Source organism: Oncorhynchus masou, unplaced genomic scaffold, assembly GCF_036934945.1.
Source record: "Oncorhynchus masou masou isolate Uvic2021 unplaced genomic scaffold, UVic_Omas_1.1 unplaced_scaffold_477, whole genome shotgun sequence".
In the NCBI taxonomy this organism is placed as follows: domain Eukaryota; kingdom Metazoa; phylum Chordata; class Actinopteri; order Salmoniformes; family Salmonidae; genus Oncorhynchus; species Oncorhynchus masou.
Window position 1 is genome coordinate 523,451 of NW_027011165.1, and position 19,506 is coordinate 542,956.

General features: G+C 44.4%; 1 protein-coding gene across 2 annotated transcripts in view; it reads right to left on the reverse strand.

Annotated features, from left to right (window-relative positions):
• Positions 1 to 19,506, reverse strand: part of LOC135535311 (NACHT, LRR and PYD domains-containing protein 3-like) — a 112,475-nt gene that overhangs the window by 43,652 nt on the left and 49,317 nt on the right. The window lies entirely within an intron of this gene.

Genomic DNA, 19,506 nt, shown 5'->3' on the forward strand with positions numbered 1-19,506 from the left:
AACTCGAACCAGACAGATACAGGCCTCTCGAACTCAAACCAGACAGAGACAGGCCTCTCGAACTCAAACCAGACAGATACAGGCCTCTCGAACTCAAACCAGACAGATACAGGCCTCTCTAACTCTCACCAGACAGATACAGGCCTCTCTAACTCTCACCAGACAGATACAGGCCTCTCTAACTCAAACCAGACAGATACAGGCCTCTCGAACTCAAACCAGACAGAGACAGGCCTCTCTAACAGATAACTCTCACCAGACAGAGACAGGCCTCTCTAACTCTCACCAGACAGATACAGGCCTCTCGAACTCAAACAAGACAGATACAGGCCTCTCTAACTCCAACCAGACAGATACAGGCCTCTCGCACTCAAACCAGACAGATACAGGCCTCTCTAACTCTCACCAGACAGATACAGGCCTCTCTAACTCCAACCAGACAGATACAGGCCTCTCTAACTCAGTCAGACAGATACAGGCCTCTAACTCCAGTCAGACAGATACAGGCCTCTCTAACTCTCACCAGACAGATACAGGCCTCTCTAACTCTCACCAGACAGATACAGGCCTCTCTAACTCTCACCAGACAGATACAGGCCTCTCTAACTCTCACCAGACAGATACAGGCCTCTCTAACTCTCACCAGACAGATACAGGCCTCTCTAACTCAAACCAGACAGATACAGGCCTCTCTAACTCCAACCAGACAGATACAGGCCTCTCTAACTCTCACCAGACAGATACAGGCCTCTCTAACTCCAGTCAGACAGATACAGGCCTCTCTAACTCTCACCAGACAGATACAGGCCTCTATAACTCTCACCAGACAGATACAGGCCTCTCTAACTCTCACCAGACAGATACAGGCCTCTCTAACTCTCACCAGACAGATACAGGCCTCTCTAACTCCAACCAGACAGATACAGACCTCTCTAACTCCAGCCAGACACAGACAGGCCTCTCTAACTCTCACCAGACAGATACAGGCATCTCTAAATCACCAGACAGACAGAGACACTGTCCAGAGGTCCTTGAAGCTCTCTCTCTCTCACACCAGACAGATAGAGACAGAGACACTGTGCAGAGGTCCTTGAAGCTCTCTCTCTCTCACACCAGACAGATAAAGACAGAGACACTGTCCAGAGGTCCTTGAAGCCCTGTCTCTCTCTCACACCAGACAGATAGAGACAGATACACTGTCCAGAGGTCCTTGAAGCCCTGTCTCTCTCACACCAGACAGATAGAGACAGATACACTGTCCAGAGGTCCTTGAAGCCCTGTCTCTCTCTCTCACACCAGACAGATAGAGACAGAGACACTGTCCAGAGGTCCTTGAAGCCCTGTCTCTGTCTCTGCAGAGTTTATGATACAGTATCAGCTCAACTCAAACAGTAACAGGACAGCTGGTCCTGCTGGCTCACAACCTCCTCTCAGTCCCCAACACACAGACATAACTCAGGAGCATCTCCCTCCCTCCAGAAGCCAAGCATCTAGCTATACACACACACCCCCCACACCCCCCCACCCCACCAGACACCCCCACACCCCCCCCCCCCCCCCCACACACACACACACATTAGCCTCGTTTATACCTGGTTCTAACTTGCGTCCTTTGTTCTTATTGTCCACATTCTGATTGTGCCCACATTGTCAGGCGGTGTAGACAATGAAAAGACACCTAGTGATCTGATTGTGATCGGATCATCCTGCCCACCTCTGGACATAGTCAGACACAGATTGTTTCTGGATATCTTACAAGTATCGACAGATCTGGACAGAGAAACCACTTAAATCATCCTTAATTCCGCCCTCTAAAATGACTGAGAGGTGGTACCATTGACTTATTGCATCTTACAATAAATAGTACTAAAGTAAAATATTTTAAAGTACTACTTAGTCGTTCTTTTGTACTGTACTTTACTATTTATATTTTGGACAACTTTTACTTCACTACATTCCTAAAGAAAATACTGTACTTTCTACTCCACACATTTTCCCTGACACCCAAAAGTACTCGTTACATTGTGAATGCTTAGCAGGACAGGTCCAATTCACACACTAGTCAAGAGAACATCCCAGGTCATCTCTACTGCCTCTGATCTCAGCAGGACAGGTCCAATTCACACACTAGTCAAGAGAACATCCCAGATCATCTCTACTGCCTCTGATCTGAGCAGGACAGGTCCAATTCACACACTAGTCAAGAGAACATCCCAGGTCATCTCTACTGCCTCTGATCTCAGCAGGACAGGTCCAATTCACACACTAGTCAAGAGAACATCCCAGGTCATCTCTACTGCCTCTGATCTCAGCAGGACAGGTCCAATTCACACACTAGTCAAGAGAACATCCCAGGTCATCTCTACTGCCTCTGATCTTAGCAGGACAGGTCCAATTCACACACTAGTCAAGAGAACATCCCAGGTCATCTCTACTGCCTCTGATCTCAGCAGGACAGGTCCAATTCACATACTAGTCAACGTCCCTTATCGTCTGTACGGCCTCTGATCCGACGGAGTCACTGAACACAAATGCTACGTTTGTAAATGATGTCGTGTTGCAGCCGCTGCCTATCTGTATATCCAAATAAAAAGCTGCCGTCTGATTTGCTTAATATAAGGAATTTGAAATTATTTATACTTTTAATTTTAATACTTAAGTACATTTTAGCAATTAAATATACTTTTGATACTTAAGTATATGTAAAACCAAATATTTTTAGACTTTCACTAAAGTAGTGTTTTACTGGGTGACTTTCACTTTTTCTTGAGTCATTTTCTGACATCAAAACTATGAAATAACACATATGGAGTCATGTAGTAACCAACAAAGTGTTAAAACAAATCAGAATTCGGAGATTCTTCAAAGGAGCCACTCTTTGCCTTGATGGAAGCTTTGTACACTTTGACATTCTCTCAACCAGCTTTAACCTGGAATGCTTTTCCGACAGTCTTGAAGGAGTTCCCACATACGTTGAGCACTTGTTGGCTGCTTTTCCTTCAATCTGTGGGCCAACTCATCACCAATGCACAAGCCTCTGACCTCTTCTCTCTCCATCTATTACAGTCCCCTCAGCACACACACAAACACACACGCACACATACGCTCACACACACATCATAAAAACACATTGCCCATTTAACCACTCCACTCAGCAATTAACCCATATTCTGCTGCTGTCCAGCTGCCTGCACACACACACACACACACACACACACACACACACACACACACACACACACACACACACACACACACACTCACACACTCACACACACACACACACACACACACCCACACACTCACACACACGCACACACCCGCGCACACACCCGCACACACACACACCCCCTGCCGGGCATTCCCAACCTCCCGTTCCCAAATCACTATAATTCCAAACAACAACGTGTTATTTTCCTGAAGTATCGCGAGGAGCGCATGGATCGCATGCCTCCAGAACTGTTGATTAGGGGCTTGTTGGAAACATAGAAAGACTGTGGTTTCCTGAAGAAGAAAACCCGCATCAGCTGTCACATTGATAATCACAGCGTTGCTTTCTGATATTCCTGCCATAATGGTGTAATTATATAAGTACCATATCTCTGCTATTTCTATAAATCATATAATTAGATTATTTCCCCAGTTCTAGTCTGTGTCCTAAATAGCACCCTACTCCCTATACAGTCCACTACTTTAGACCAGAGCCCCATCAGAAGTGCACTATATAGGGAATAGGAAGTCATCTGGGACATAGTTTAGTCTTGGACCAACCTCTACTTTTTGTGCAATTTCCTCTTCTTTCTAGCTAGAAGACCAACAATTCATCACAGTCCATGTTGTTGTTTCTTCCCTCTGGTGTCTGGCCTCAGTGTTCCAGTTCATCTAGTCTCTGTGCTCCAGTTTATCTGGCCTCAGTGTTCAGTTCATCTAGCCTCAGTGTTCCAGTTCATCTAGCCTCAATGTTCCAGTTCATCTAGCCTCAGTGTTCCAGTTCATCTAGCCTCAGTGTTCCAGTTCATCTGGCCTCGGTGTTCCAGTTCATCTGGTCTCAGTGTTCCAGTTCATCTGGCCTCAGTGTTCAGTTCATCTATCCTCAGTGTTCCAGTTCATCTATCCTCAGTGTTCTAGTTCATCTAGTCTCTGTGCTCCAGTTCATCTAGTCTCTGTGCTCCAGTTCATCTGGCCTCTATGTTCCAGTTCATCTACACTCAGTGTTCCAGTTCATCTAGCCTCAGTGTTCCAGTTCATCTGGCCTCAGTGTTCCAGTTCATCTGGCCTCAGTGTTCCAGTTCATCTGGCCTCAATGTTCAGTTCATCTGGCCTCAGTGTTCCAGTTCATCTTGCCTCAGTGTTCCAGTTCATCTAGCCTCAGTGTTCCAGTTCATCTTGCCTCAGTGTTCCAGTTCATCTTGCCTCAGTGTTCCAGTTAATCTAGCCTCAGTGTTCCAGTTCATCTAGCCTCAGTGTTCCAGTTCATCTTGCCTCAGTGTTCCAGTTCATCTAGCCTCAGTGTTCCAGTTCATCTAGCCTCAGTGTTCCAGTTCATCTAGCCTCAGTGTTCCAGTTCATCGAGCCTCAGTGTTCCAGAACATCTAGCCTCGGTGTTCCAGTTCATCTGGCCTCGGTGTTCCAGTTCATCTGGCCTCGGTGTTCCAGTTCATCTGGCCTCGGTGTTCCAGTTCATCTGGTCTCAGTGTTCCAGTTCATCTAGCCTCAGTGTTCCAGTTCATCTGGCCTCAGTGTTCCAGTTCATCTAGCTTCAGTGTTTCAGTTCATCTAGCCTCAGTGTTCTAGTTCATCTAGCCTCAGTGTTCTAGTCCATCAAGCCTCAGTGTTCCAGTTCATCTAGCCTCAATGTTCCAGTTCATCTAGCCTCAGTGTTCCAGTTCATCTGGCCTCAGTGTTCCAGTTAATCTATCCTCAGTGTTCCAGTTCATCTAGTCTCTGTGCTCCAGTTCATCTAGCCTCAGTGTTCTAGTTCGTCTAGCCTCAGTGTTCCAGTTCATCTAGCCTCAGTGTTCCATTTCTAAAGGAAACAGCTTTACTTGTTTTACACAGGGCTCCAGATAGGCCAGAGACAAAGGGTGCTTCCCAAATGTGACCCTCTTGAGCCCTGTGTATCCTGTCAAAAGCAATGAACTAAAGAGGGACAAGGGTGCATGAGCACCAAGGAAGATTAACAGACTCTATCCACACACAGCATGTCTAGGCATGAACATCATACAGTACAGTGTTGCCTAGCCAGAGGGCAACGTCAACATTACAGAGGTGCTACCATGGAATAAGAAGCACTAGAATTAGAATCACTATAATGTTAACATGGGTAGTGCACTACTTTTGACCTGAGCCCTGTGGGTAGTGCACTATGTAGGGAACAGGGTGTCGTTTGAGATACAACCATTGGTCTGAGGCCTTCACATCACACTGTCGGGCCAAGTCCAAGACTCAGTGTCCACTTGACATGTACTGGTACCAGGAGTACTGTTATGACTCTAATGTACTGGGTCTGTGGGAACGATGCACGATACCTACCACACACTTCACATGGTAAACACACCGACCACACACTTCACATGGTAAACACACTGACCACACACTTCACATGGTAAACACACTGACCACACACTTCACAAGGTGAACACACCGACCACACACTTTACATGGTAAACACACTGACCGCACACTTCACATGGTAAACACACTGACCGCACACTTCACAAGGTGAACACACTGACCGCACACTTCACATGGTAAACACACTGACCGCACACTTCACATGGTAAACACACTGACCGCACACTTCACATGGTAAACACACTGACCGCACACTTCACATGGTAAACACACTGACCGCACACTTCACATGGTAAACACACTGACCGCACACTTCACATGGTAAACACACCGACCACACACTTCACATGGTAAACACACCGACCACACACTTTACATGGTAAACACACTGACCACACACTTCACATGGTAAACACACTGACCACACACTTCACATGGTAAACACACTGACCACACACTTCACATGGTAAACACACTGACCACACACTTCACATGGTAAACACACTGACCACACACTTCACATGGTAAACACACTGACCACACTTCACATGGTAAACACACCGACCACACACTTCACATGGTAAACACACTGACCACACACTTCACATGGTAAACACACTGACCACACACTTCACATGGTAAACACACTGACCACACACTTCACATGGTAAACACACTGACCACACACTTCACATGGTAAACACACTGACCACACACTTCACATGGTGAACACACTGACCACACACTTCACATGGTAAACACACCGACCACACACTTCACATGGTAAACACACCGACCACACACTTTACATGGTGAACACACTGACCACACACTTCACATGGTGAACACACCGACCGCACACTTCACATGGTGAACACACTGACCGCACACTTCACATGGTAAACACACCGACCACACACTTCACATGGTAAACACACTGACCACACACTTCACATGGTAACCACACTGACCACACACTTCACATTGTAAACACAACGATATGTTTCCCATGAAGGCTATATTTGGTGCGAACTACAATCAGTAGCAGTATTTCATCAAAGACAAGTGTGTGTTATGCTGATGTGTAGACTAATGTAAAGCATCAATAATATACTAAACATGTACAGTGCATTCGGAAGGTATTCAGACCCCTTGACTTTTTCCAGATTTTTTGTTACGTTGCAGCCTTATTCTAAAATGGATTCAATTGTTTTTTCCCCTCATCAATCTATACACAATACCCCATAATGACATCACAATACCCCATAATGACATCACAATACCCCATAATGACAAAGCAAAAACAGGTTTTTAGAAATGCTTGCAAATTTATTACAAATCCAAATTACATTAATAAAAGTATTCAGAACCTTTACTAAGAACTTTGTTGAAGCACCTTTGGCAGAGATTACAGACTCGAGTCTTCTTGTGTATGACGCTGCAAGCTTGACACACCTGTATTTGGGGAGTTTCTCCCATATTTCTCTGCAGATCCTTTCAAGCTCTGTCAGGTTGGATGGGGAGCATCGCTGCACAGCTATTTTCAGGTCTCTCCAGAGATGTTAGATCGGGCTCAAGTCCGGGCTCTGGCGGGGCCACTCAAAGACATGCAGAGAAGCCTCTCCTGCGTTGTCTTGGCTGTGTGCTTAGGGTCATTGTCCTGTTGGAAGGTGAACATTCGCCCAGTCTGAGGTGCTGAGCGCTCTGGAACAGGTTTTCATCAAGGATCTCTCTGTACTTTGCTCCGTTCATCTTTCCCTCGACCCTGACTAGTCTCCCGGTCCCTGCCGCTGAAAAACATCCATATTGCATGATGCTGCCACCACAGTGCTTCACCGTTGAGATGGTGACAGGTTTCCTCCAGATGTCACGCTTGGCCAATCAAGCCAAAAAGTTCTATATTGGTTTAATAAGACCAGAGAATCTTGTTTTCACGGTCTGGGAGACTTTAGGAGCCTTTTGGCAAACTCCAAGCGGGCTGTCATGTGTCTTTTACTGAGGAGTGGCTTCCATCTGGCAACTCTACCATAAAGGGCTGATTGGTGGAGTGCTGCAGAGATGGTTCTCCTTCTGGAATGTTCTGCCATCTCCACAGAGAACTCTGGAGCTCTGTCAGAGCAACCACCTGGTTCTTGGGTCACCTCCCTGACCAAGGCCCCCCCCCCCCAATTTCTCAGTTTGGCCCGGGCGGCCAGCTCTAGGAAGAGTCTTAGTGGTTCCAAATGTCTTCCAGTTAAGAATGATGGAGGCCACTGTGTTCTTGGGGTCCTTCAATGCTGCTGCTATTTTTCTGTGCCTCAACACAATCCTGTCTTCGAGCTCTACAGACAATTCCTTTGACCTCGTGGTTTGGTTTTTGCTCCGACATGCACTGTCAACTGTGGGACCTTATATAGACAGGTGTGTGCCTTTCTAAATCATATCAAATCAATTGAATGTACCACAGGTGGACACTAATTAAGTTGTAGAAACATCTCAAGGATGATCAATGGAAACAGGATGCACCTGAGCTCAATTTCGAGTCTCATAGCAAATGGTCTGAATAATTATGCAACTAATAGTATTAAATAGTATTTCTGTTTTATAATGTATAAAACCTGTTTTTGCGTTTGTCATTTTGAGGTATCGTGTGTAGATTGACGAGGACAAAAATGTATTTAATCAATTTTAGAATAAGGCTGTAACGTAACAAAATGTGGAAAAAGTCAAGGGGTCTGAATACCTTCTGAATGCACCGCATATTTTAAGCAGAGAATCAAATACAAAATGCCCCAAGGGGAAATACTACCCTGTCATGCTACCCTGCCATCCTATTTTATCCTGTCAATCTACCCTGTCATGCTATCCTGTCACGCTATCCTGTCATGCTACCCTGTCATGCTACCCTGTCATGCTACCCTGTCATGCTACCCTGTCATACTATCCTGCCATTCTACCCTGTCACGCTACCCTGTCATACTACCCTATCATGCCTCCCTGTCATACTATCCTGTCATGCTACAATGTCGGTCTACCCTGTCATACTACCCTGTCATGCTACCCTGTCATGCTACCCTGTCATTGTACCCTGTCATCCTATCCTGTCATACTATCCTGTCATGCTACAATGTCGGTCTACCCTGTCATACTACCCTGTCATACTACCCTGTCACGCTACCCTGTCATTGTACCCTGTCATGCTACCCTGTCATTCTACCCTGTCATGCTACCCTGTCATGCTACCCTGTCATTGTACCCTGTCATGCTACCCTGTCATTCTACCCTGTCGTACTACCTTGTCATGCTACCTTGTCATGCTACCCTGTCATGCTACCCTGTCATACTATCCTGTCATGCTACCCTGTCATACTACCCTGTCACGCTACCAGCACCAACAGTGGTTGTCCCCTAGCCAGACTAGCACCAACAGTGGTTGTTCCCTAGCCAGACCAGCACCAAAAGTGGTTGTCCCCTAGCCAGACCAACAACAACAGTGGCTGTCCCCTAGCCAGACCAACAACAACAGTGGCTGTCCCCTAGCCAGACCAGCACCAGCCAGACCAGAACCAGGCAATAAAGCCATTGAAGGTATTGTGAGAAGGAAATTAGGTTTTGCTTTCTGATAGCAATATCTGGATCATATGAGGAGAATTATAACTTCTCTCTATGTCTCTCTTTGGCTATAATAATAACTTCTCACAGAGAGAGAGAGAGAGAGAGAGACATGATGGCTATACCCAGTTGGTTTCTCTTAACAACAACACAAGCCCTCATATTGTCCTCTTCCTGAATCAACAGGCCCACTCTCAGATGACGCAGGAGAAAGACAACAGACAAACTAAAAGCTAGTGTGTGTGTGTCAGTGTGTGTGTGTGTGTGTGTCAGTGTGTGTGTGTGTGTGTGTGTGTGTGTGTGTGTGTGTCAGTGTGTGTGTGTGTGTGTGTGTCAGTGTGTGTGTGTCAGTGTGTGTGTGTGTGTGTGTGTGTGTGTGTGTGTGTGTGTGTGTGTGTGTGTGTGTGTGTGTGTGTGTGTGTGTGTGTGTGTGTGTGTGTGTGTGTGTGTCAGTGTGTGTGTGTGTGTGTGTCAGTGTGTGTGTGTGTGTGTGTGTGTGTCAGTGTGTGTGTGTCAGTGTGTGTGTGTGTGTGTGTGTCAGTGTGTGTGTGTCAGTGTGTTTGTGTATGTGTGTGTGTGTGTGTGTGACGGTGTGTGTGTGTGTGTCAGTGTGTGTGTGTCAGTGTGTGTGTCTGCATGTGTGTGTGTGTCTGCCAGTGTGTGCGTGTGTGTGTGTCAGTGTGTGCGTGTGTGTGTGTGTTGTCGGTGTGTCGGTGTCAGTGTGTGTGTGTGTATGTGTGCATGTGTGTGTGTGTGTGTGTGTGTGTCGGTGTGTGTGTGTGTGTGTGTGTGTGTGTGTGTGTGTGTGTGTGTGTGTGTGTGTGTGTGTGTGTGTGTGTGTGTCAGTGTGTGTGTGTGTGTGTCAGTGTGTGTGTGTGTGTGTCAGTGACTGGTGTGTGTGTGTGTGTGTGTGTGTGTGTGTGTGTGTGTGTGTGTGTGTGTGTCAGTGTGTGTGTGTGTGTCAGTGTGTGTGTGTGTGTACACCCAAAATAGTCCATTGATGAAAACCAGCTACATTACTTGACTTCTCCCTTTTACATCCAATCATGAGAGGCGTTGACTTTATTAAAACTCTAGTTTAAACAACTCAGGCCAGTCATTAATAATGTCTGGGTAAATTGCTATGGTCACCACTTCATCCAATAATTAACAGAACAGAGGAAAGGGGAAGGAGCTCTTTCCTAATATCACACCACAGGAACACAGTGACTCAATGAGAACCCCCCACCCCTCCCTCCACCTCACTCCCTCTCTGTGGATCTAAAAGGACACCATTGTGTGAGAGCTATCTCCATGGTTACTGCTCGAGAACTGTAAACCTTCTAGAGTTATCAGCATTCCTGCCTCCTTCCGCGCTGCACTGGAGCAAAGCAGATCAGTTCACCACCAATCCAATCTGACTTTATAATAAAACACATCACACAGCATTTCATTGAAACAACAAAAAACAAACGAATTTCCATCCTGCAGGGAATTAATTAAAGTAGAATTACTGATGGAGGGTTGGAGAGCGTGGAGCAATATTGAAACCCGGCCTCCGCCACCGCCACCACACTAACCTAACACCTAGGGAGGGTGAGGGCGATGTGAACGTCGGCTGGTGTACGTGGGAAGAGGCAGGGACAGGCTGAACTCTCTTTCTGCACCTCCCTGTAGGGAAAGCCAGAGGCTCTGGGTCACCTGTTAGCAGGCAGACGAGGGACAGAATCCGCTCCATGACAGAAGTCAGTGTCTGTACTATAACTATGTATAGTGTAAAAGAACCAGTCGGTCCAGACTAGAGACAAGCTCTTCTAGCAAGGAGCTGCGTATTGAACCTCAGTCCATCCAGCTGGTCTGACCATCTACTGAAGTTCCCTCTGGGAGCAATCCTGTTCTATTGTCATCTCTTCTATCCTAATATAGTCTATTACATTCTAGTCTACTCTAATCTATTATATTATATTACCTTCTAGTCTATTCTATTCTAATACATTCTATTCTAGTCTATTCTAAGATATTATATTCTATTATATTACCTTCTAGTCTATTCTATTCAAAATACATTCTATTCTATTTCAGTCTATTCTATTCTAATGTATTATATTCTATTCTATTACATTCTAGTCTATTCTAATACATTCTAATATATTATATTGTAATTGATTGTAATCCAATATATTCTAATCTATTATATTATATGCTATTCCAATGTATTATAATATATTTAAGCATTATAATATATATATATAATATACTATAATCCATTCTAATATATTATATTCTAATATATTAAAATATATTATATTCCATTCTAATATATTATATTCTAATATATTAAAATATATTATATTCCATTCTAATATATTATATTCTAATATATTAAAATATATTATATTCCATTCTAATATATTATATTCAATCTATTATAATATATTATATTCCATTCTAATATATTATTTTCTAATATATTATATTCTAATATATTATATTATATTATACTCTGTTCTATTCTAATCTATACTAAAATATATTCTGTTCTAATCTATTATATTCTATATGGTTTGTCAGTATAGAGATCTCTGTGTGTGTGTGTCTGTGTCACAAGGGTGGTTCCACATTACTAATGCTATTACTGAGATTGCATTATTATATTACTCAATGAATATGCTATTATAAGAGTAGAATCACTGACTGTTACAGAAGAACACTCAATTACAAAAAAAATGATAAAAAGGAATTATCCTAAATGCCACAGCCGGAAGCTGCACAGATATAAAAAGGCAATTTTTCATTCAGTGTGCACATGAATAAGTGATGTAGTGTCTTAGCTGGAAAGGCCCCTGGATAAAATGTATTTTCACTTTAATAAAATGAATCATATTATAGTACAACATGTAATGCAATATCAGACCGATTCCTAGTCAACAACCAGACCTGTGTCCATTAGACAGGAACGGTCTGGTAAACTCCTCCCTCCTCCTCACTGGCATTTTTCATTGGGGTGTAAAAATCATGCAACAATCACACCTTTGTTTGTGTCAGATAGAGGAAGAGAGTGAGACAATGCGACCCCTATTGTGGCCTAATGAGCGGGCAGAGCCTGGACACACAGTGATGTGCTAACCCCAGAGTCCTCACTGCTGGCTGGGGAGGAAGACTCCTCTCTCTGTCCTGGTTCCCCGTCAACATATAGTGAGATGGAGAAAGACAGAGGACCAGGGTTTCATAGCAGACCTGGGTTCAAATAAGAATTTGTTTTCTTAGTTTGACTGTTTGAATGAGTTTGCCTGGAGTGCCATATGGGTGGGCTTTGCACTTTTGGGAATATTCTATTGCTTAAATTGCACCAGGCATGATCAATGAAGCACAGCTAAAGTATCTGATAGTTAACCAATACTATTAAGCCAATCATCTGTATTACAGACAAATGCTGCCCCCTGCTGGAAAAAATGTATTAATTTCTGTCGTAGGAACATCAAGTAAGAATATACAGTAAGAACATACAGTAAGAATATACAGTAAGAACACAGTAAGTACACACAGTAAGAACATACAGTAAGAATATACAGTAAGAAGACACTAAGAACACACAGTAAGAACACACAGTAAGAATATACAGTAAGAACTCACAGTAAGAATATACAGTAAGAAAATACTGTAAGAACACACAGTAATAATATACAGTAAGAACACAGTAAGAATATACAGTAAGAAGACACTAAGAACACACAGTAAGAATATACAGTAAGAACACACAGTAAGAACACACAGTAAGAATATACAGTAAGAACTCACAGTAAGAATATACAGTAAGAAAATACTGTAAGAACACACAGTAAGAATATACAGTAAGAAGACACTAAGAACACACAGTAAGAACACACACTAAGAACACACAGTAAGTTTATACACTAAGAACACACAACAAGAATATACAGTAAGAAGACACTAAGAACACACAGTAAGAACACACACTAAGAACACACACTAAGAACACACAATAAGAACACACAGTAAGAACACACAGTAAGAACACACACTAAGAACACACAATAAGAACACACAGTAAGAATACACACTAAGAACACACTAAGAACACACAGTAAGAACACACAATAAGAATATACAGTAAGAATATACAGTAAGAACACAGTAAGTACACACAGTAAGTACACACAGTAAGTACACACAGTAAGTACACACAGTAGGAATATACAGTACGAACATACACTAAGAACACACAGTAAAAACACAGTAAGAATATACAGTAAGAACACACAGTAAGAACTCACAGTAAGAATATACAGTAAGAAAATACTGTAAGAACATACACTAAGAACACACAATAAGAATATACAGTAAGAAGACACTAAGAACACACACTAAGAACACACACTAAGAACACACAGTAAGTTTATACACTAAGAACACACAATAATAATATACAGTAAGAAGACTAAGAACACACAGTAAGAACACACAATAAGAAAATACAGTAAGAAGACACGCAGTAAGAAAACAAGAAAGGGAAACAAGTTATGAATATAATATACAAGTGTTTGTTCCAATTAGTTTCAATGAACATTCTTAACTAAGATCAGTGGGTCAGGGTTTCACTGTGGATAACTTGGTTAATGTGAAACATGGTTCATCTTGACTGAGGAAGTTCAACTGCAACAGTCATTTAATTAGGCCGTATTCGCCCACATCGCAGTCTGCCCAAACCCCTAACATCAGCAGTCTGCCCAAACCCCTAACATCAGCAGGCAGTCCAGCAGTCTGCCCAAACCCCTAATATCAGCAGTCTGTCCAAACCCCTAACATCAGCAGTCTGCCCAAACCCCTAACATCAGCAGTCTGCCCAAACCCCTAACATCAGCAGTCTGCCCAAACCCCTAACATCAGCAGGCAGTCCAGCAGTCTGCCCAAACCCCTAACATCAGCAGTCTGCCCAAACCCCTAACATCAGCAGTCTGCCCAAACCCCTAACATCAGCAGTCTGCCCAAACCCCTAACATCAGCAGTCTGCCCAAACCCCTAACATCAGCAGTCTGCCCAAACCCCTAACATCAGCAGCAAGTCCAGCAGTCTGCCCAAACCCCTAACATCAGCAGGCAGTCCAGCAGTCTGCCCAAACCCCTAACATCAGCAGGCAGTCCAGCAGTCTGCCCAAACCCCTAACATCAGCAGTCTGCCCAAACCCCTATCAGCAGTCTCCCAAACCCCTAACATCAGCAGTCTGCCCAAACCCCTAACATCAGCAGTCTGCCCAAACCCCTAACATCAGCAGCAAGTCCAGCAGTCTGAAAAGAATGTTCTTAACTGACTTGCCTAGTTAAATAAAGGTGAAATAAAAATAAAAAAATCAGACCACTGGGTCATCCTATAGTCATCAGAACACTGAGACATCCTATAGTCATCAGAACACTGGGTCATCCTATAGTCATCAGAACACTGAGACAACACTGGGTCCTCCTATAGTCATCAGAACACTGAGACAACACTGGGTCATCCTATAGTCATCAGAACACTGAGACAACACTGGGTCATCCTATAGTCATCAGAACACTGAGACAACACTGGGTCATCCTATAGTCATCAGACCACTGAGACAACACTGGGTCATCCTATAGTCATCAGACCACTGAGACAACACTGGGTCATCCTATAGTCATCAGACCACTGAGACAACACTGGGTCATCCTATAGTCATCAGACCACTGAGACAACACTGGGTCATCCTATAGTCATCAGAACACTGAGACAACACTGGGTCATCCTATAGTCATCAGAACACTGAGACAACACTGGGTCATCCTATAGTCATCAGAACACTGAGACAACACTGGGTCATCCTATAGTCATCAGAACACTGAGACAACACTGGGTCATCCTATAGTCATCAGAACACTGGGTCATCCTATAGTCATCAGACCACTGAGACAACACTGGGTCATCCTATAGTCATTAGACCACTGAGACAACACTGGGTCATCCTATAGTCATCAGAACACTGAGACAACACTGGGTCATCCTATAGTCATCAGAACACTGAGACAACACTGGGTCATCCTATAGTCATCAGACCACTGAGACAACACTGGGTCATCCTATAGTCATCAGAACACTGAGACAACACTGGGTCATCCTATAGTCATCAGAACACTGAGACAACACTGGGTCATCCTATAGTCATCAGACCACTGAGACAACACTGGGTCATCCTATAGTCATCAGAACACTGAGACAATACTGGGTCATCCTATAGTCATCAGAACACTGAGACAACACTGGGTCATCCTATAGTCATCAGAACACTGAGACAACACTGGGTCATCCTATAGTCATCAGAACACTGAGACAACACTGGGTCATCCTATAGTCATCAGAACACTGAGACAACACTGGGTCATCCTATAGTATTCAGAACACTGAGACAACACTGGGTCATCCTATAGTCATCAGAACACTGAGACAACACTGGGTCATCCTATAGTCATCAGAACACTGAGACATCCTATAGTCATCAGAACACTGAGACAACACTGGGTCATCATATAGTCATCAGAACACAGAGACATCCTATAGTCATCAGAACACTGAGACATCCTATAGTCATCAGAACACTGAGACAACACTGGGTCCTCCTATAGTCATCACAACACTGAGACAACACTGGGTCATCCTATAGTATTCAGAACACTGAGACAACACTGGGTCATCCTATAGTCATCAGAACACTGAGACAACACTGGGTCATCCTATAGTCATCAGAACACTGGGTCCTCCTATAGTCATCAGAACACTGAGACAACACTGGGTCCTCCTATAGTCATCAGAACACTGGGTCATCCTATAGTCATCAGAACACTGAGACAACACTGGGTCATCCTATAGTCATCAGAACACTGAGACATCCTATAGTCATCAGAACACTGAGACAACACTGGGTCCTCCTATAGTCATCAGAACACTGAGACAACACTGGGTCATCCTATAGTCATCAGAACACTGAGACAACACTGGGTCATCCTATAGTCATCAGAACACTGAGACAACACTGGGTCATCCTATAGTCATCAGAACACTGAGACAACACTGGGTCATCCTATAGTCATCAGACCACTGAGACAACACTGGGTCATCCTATAGTCATCAGACCACTGAGACAACACTGGGTCATCCTATAGTCATCAGAACACTGAGACAACACTGGGTCATCCTATAGTCATCAGAACACTGAGACAACACTGGGTCATCCTATAGTCATCAGACCACTGAGACAACACTGGGTCATCCTATAGTCATCACAACACTGAGACAACACTGGGTCATCCTATAGTCATCAGAACACTGGGTCATCCTATAGTCATCACAACACTGAGACAACACTGGGTCCTCCTATAGTCATTAGACCACTGAGACAACACTGGGTCATCCTATAGTCATTAGACCACTGAGACAACACTGGGTCATCCTATAGTCATCAGAACACTGGGTCATCCTATAGTCATCAGACCACTGAGACATCCTATAGTCGTCCGAACACTGGATCCTCCTATAGTCGTCCGAACACTGGATCCTCCTATAGTCGTCCGAACACTGGATCCTCCTATAGTCGTCCGAACACTGGATCCTCCTATAGTCGTCCGAACACTGGATCCTCCTATAGTCGTCAGAACACTGAGACAACACTGGGTCCTCCTATAGTCATCAGAACACTGAGACAACACTGGGTCCTCCTATAGTCATCACAACACTGAGACAACACTGGGTCCTCCTATAGTCATCACAACACTGAGACAACACCGGGTCATCCTATAGTCATCAGAACACTGAGACAACACCGGGTCATCCTATAGTCATCAGAACACTGGGTCATCCTATAGTCATCACAACACTGAGACAACACTGGGTCATCCTATAGTCATCAGAACACTGGGTCATCCTATAGTCATCACAACACTGAGACAACACTGGGTCATCCTATAGTCATCAGAACACTGAGACAACACTGGATCATCCTATAGTCATCAGAACACTGAGACAACACTGGGTCATCCTATAGTCATCAGAACACTGAGACAACACCGGGTCATCCTATAGTCATCACAACACTGAGACAACACCGGGTCATCCTATAGTCATCAGAACACTGGGTCATCCTATAGTCATCAGAACACTGAGACAACACTGGGTCATCCTATAGTCATCAGAACACTGAGACAACACTGGATCATCCTATAGTCATCAGAACACTGAGACAACACTGGGTCATCCTATAGTCATCACAACACTGAGACAACACTGGGTCATCCTATAGTCATCAGAACACTGAGACAACACTGGGTCATCCTATAGTCATCAGAACACTGAGACAACACTGGGTCATCCTATAGTCATCAGAACACTGAGACAACACTGGGTCATCCTATAGTCATCAGACCACTGAGACAACACTGGGTCATCCTATAGTCATCAGACCACTGAGACAACACTGGGTCATCCTATAGTCATCAGAACACTGAGACAACACTGGGTCATCCTATAGTCATCAGAACACTGAGACAACACTGGGTCATCCTATAGTCATCAGACCACTGAGACAACACTGGGTCATCCTATAGTCATCAGACCACTGAGACAACACTGGGTCATCCTATAGTCATCAGACCACTGAGACAACACTGGGTCATCCTATAGTCATCAGACCACTGAGACAACACTGGGTCATCCTATAGTCATCAGAACACTGAGACAACACTGGGTCATCCTATAGTCATCAGACCACTGAGACAACACTGGGTCATCCTATAGTCATCAGACCACTGAGACAACACTGGGTCATCCTATAGTCATCAGACCACTGAGACAACACTGGGTCATCCTATAGTCATCAGAACACTGAGACAATACTGGGTCATCCTATAGTCATTAGAACACTGAGACAACACTGGGTCCTCCTATAGTCATCAGAACATAACAGAGGGACATAACAGAGGGGTTTGCCCAGTCCAGAAACAGCATCTAGCCCATACCAGCTTGTTACATCTTGGCTGTGCCCGAAATGGTTCCCTATATCCTATTTAGTGGGATACTTTTCATCAGGACCCACGGGGCTCTGGTCAAGAAGCGTAGGGCACTAGAAAGGGATTAGGATGCCATTTGGTCCACAGAAGTAGATTTGAAAGGATTGAGAAGGTCATGAGAGAATGGGTAGGGGTTGTTTCTGAACTAGGCCCGTCACACCCGAGCAGAAGATCAATGCTACCTACCTGTAGACATGAGAAAACCCAGAGGACAGGAAACAAGGCCTCTTCCCATGACTTGTGAGTTGGATTGACACAGACAAGTAATGTAGAGTTTCTCCAAATAAAAGTCACCAGGGGATGAAACCAGTCCAGTTGTAGGAGGGAGATGTGTGTTCTAATGTATATCAACCGGCTACATCCCAAATAGCACCCTATTCCCTATATAGTGCACTACTTTTGACAAGAACCCCAGTCAAAAGTAGTGCACTATATAGGGAATAGGGTGCCAATAGGGGCGGCAGGGTAGCCTAGTGGTTAGAGTGTTGGACTAGTAACCGGAAGGTTGCAAGTTCAAACCCCCGAGCTGACATAGTACAAATCTGTCGTTCTGCCCCTGAACAGGCAGTTAACCCACTGGCCGTCATTGTAAATAGGAATTTGTTCTTAACTGACTTGCCTAGTAAAATAAAGGTAAAATAAAATAAATAAAAAAATAGGGCTGTGGTCAAAAGTAGGGCACTGTATCAGGAATAAGGTGCAGTTTGGGACATGCCCATTGTTAGACATTGTCTATATGGTGTCCAACAGTTATACTGTATGTTACTGAATCAACTGAAAGCACCAGTAGATTCCCTTACTCCTTCCCAGGAGATGGTGAGATCTTCTCTGGAGGGAACTGACGTGGACAGATGAACAGGGGAGAGGATTGTCCAACAGAAAGCACCAGTAGATTCCCTTACTCCTTCCCAGGAGATGGTGAGATCTTCTCTGGAGGGAACTGACGTGGACAGATGGACAGGGGAGAGGGTTGTCCAACAGAAAGCACCAGTAGATTCCCTTACTCCTTCCCAGGAGATGGTGAGATCTTCTCTGGAGGGAACTGACGTGGACAGATGGACAGGGGAGAGGGTTGTCCAACAGAAAGCACCAGTAGATTCCCTTACTCCTTCCCAGGAGATGGTGAGATCTTCTCTGGAGGGAACTGACGTGGACAGATGGACAGGGAGAGGGTTGTCCAACAGAAAGCACCAGTAGATTCCCTTACTCCTTCCCAGGAGATGGTGAGATCTTCTCTGGAGGGAACTGACGTGGACAGATGGACAGCGGA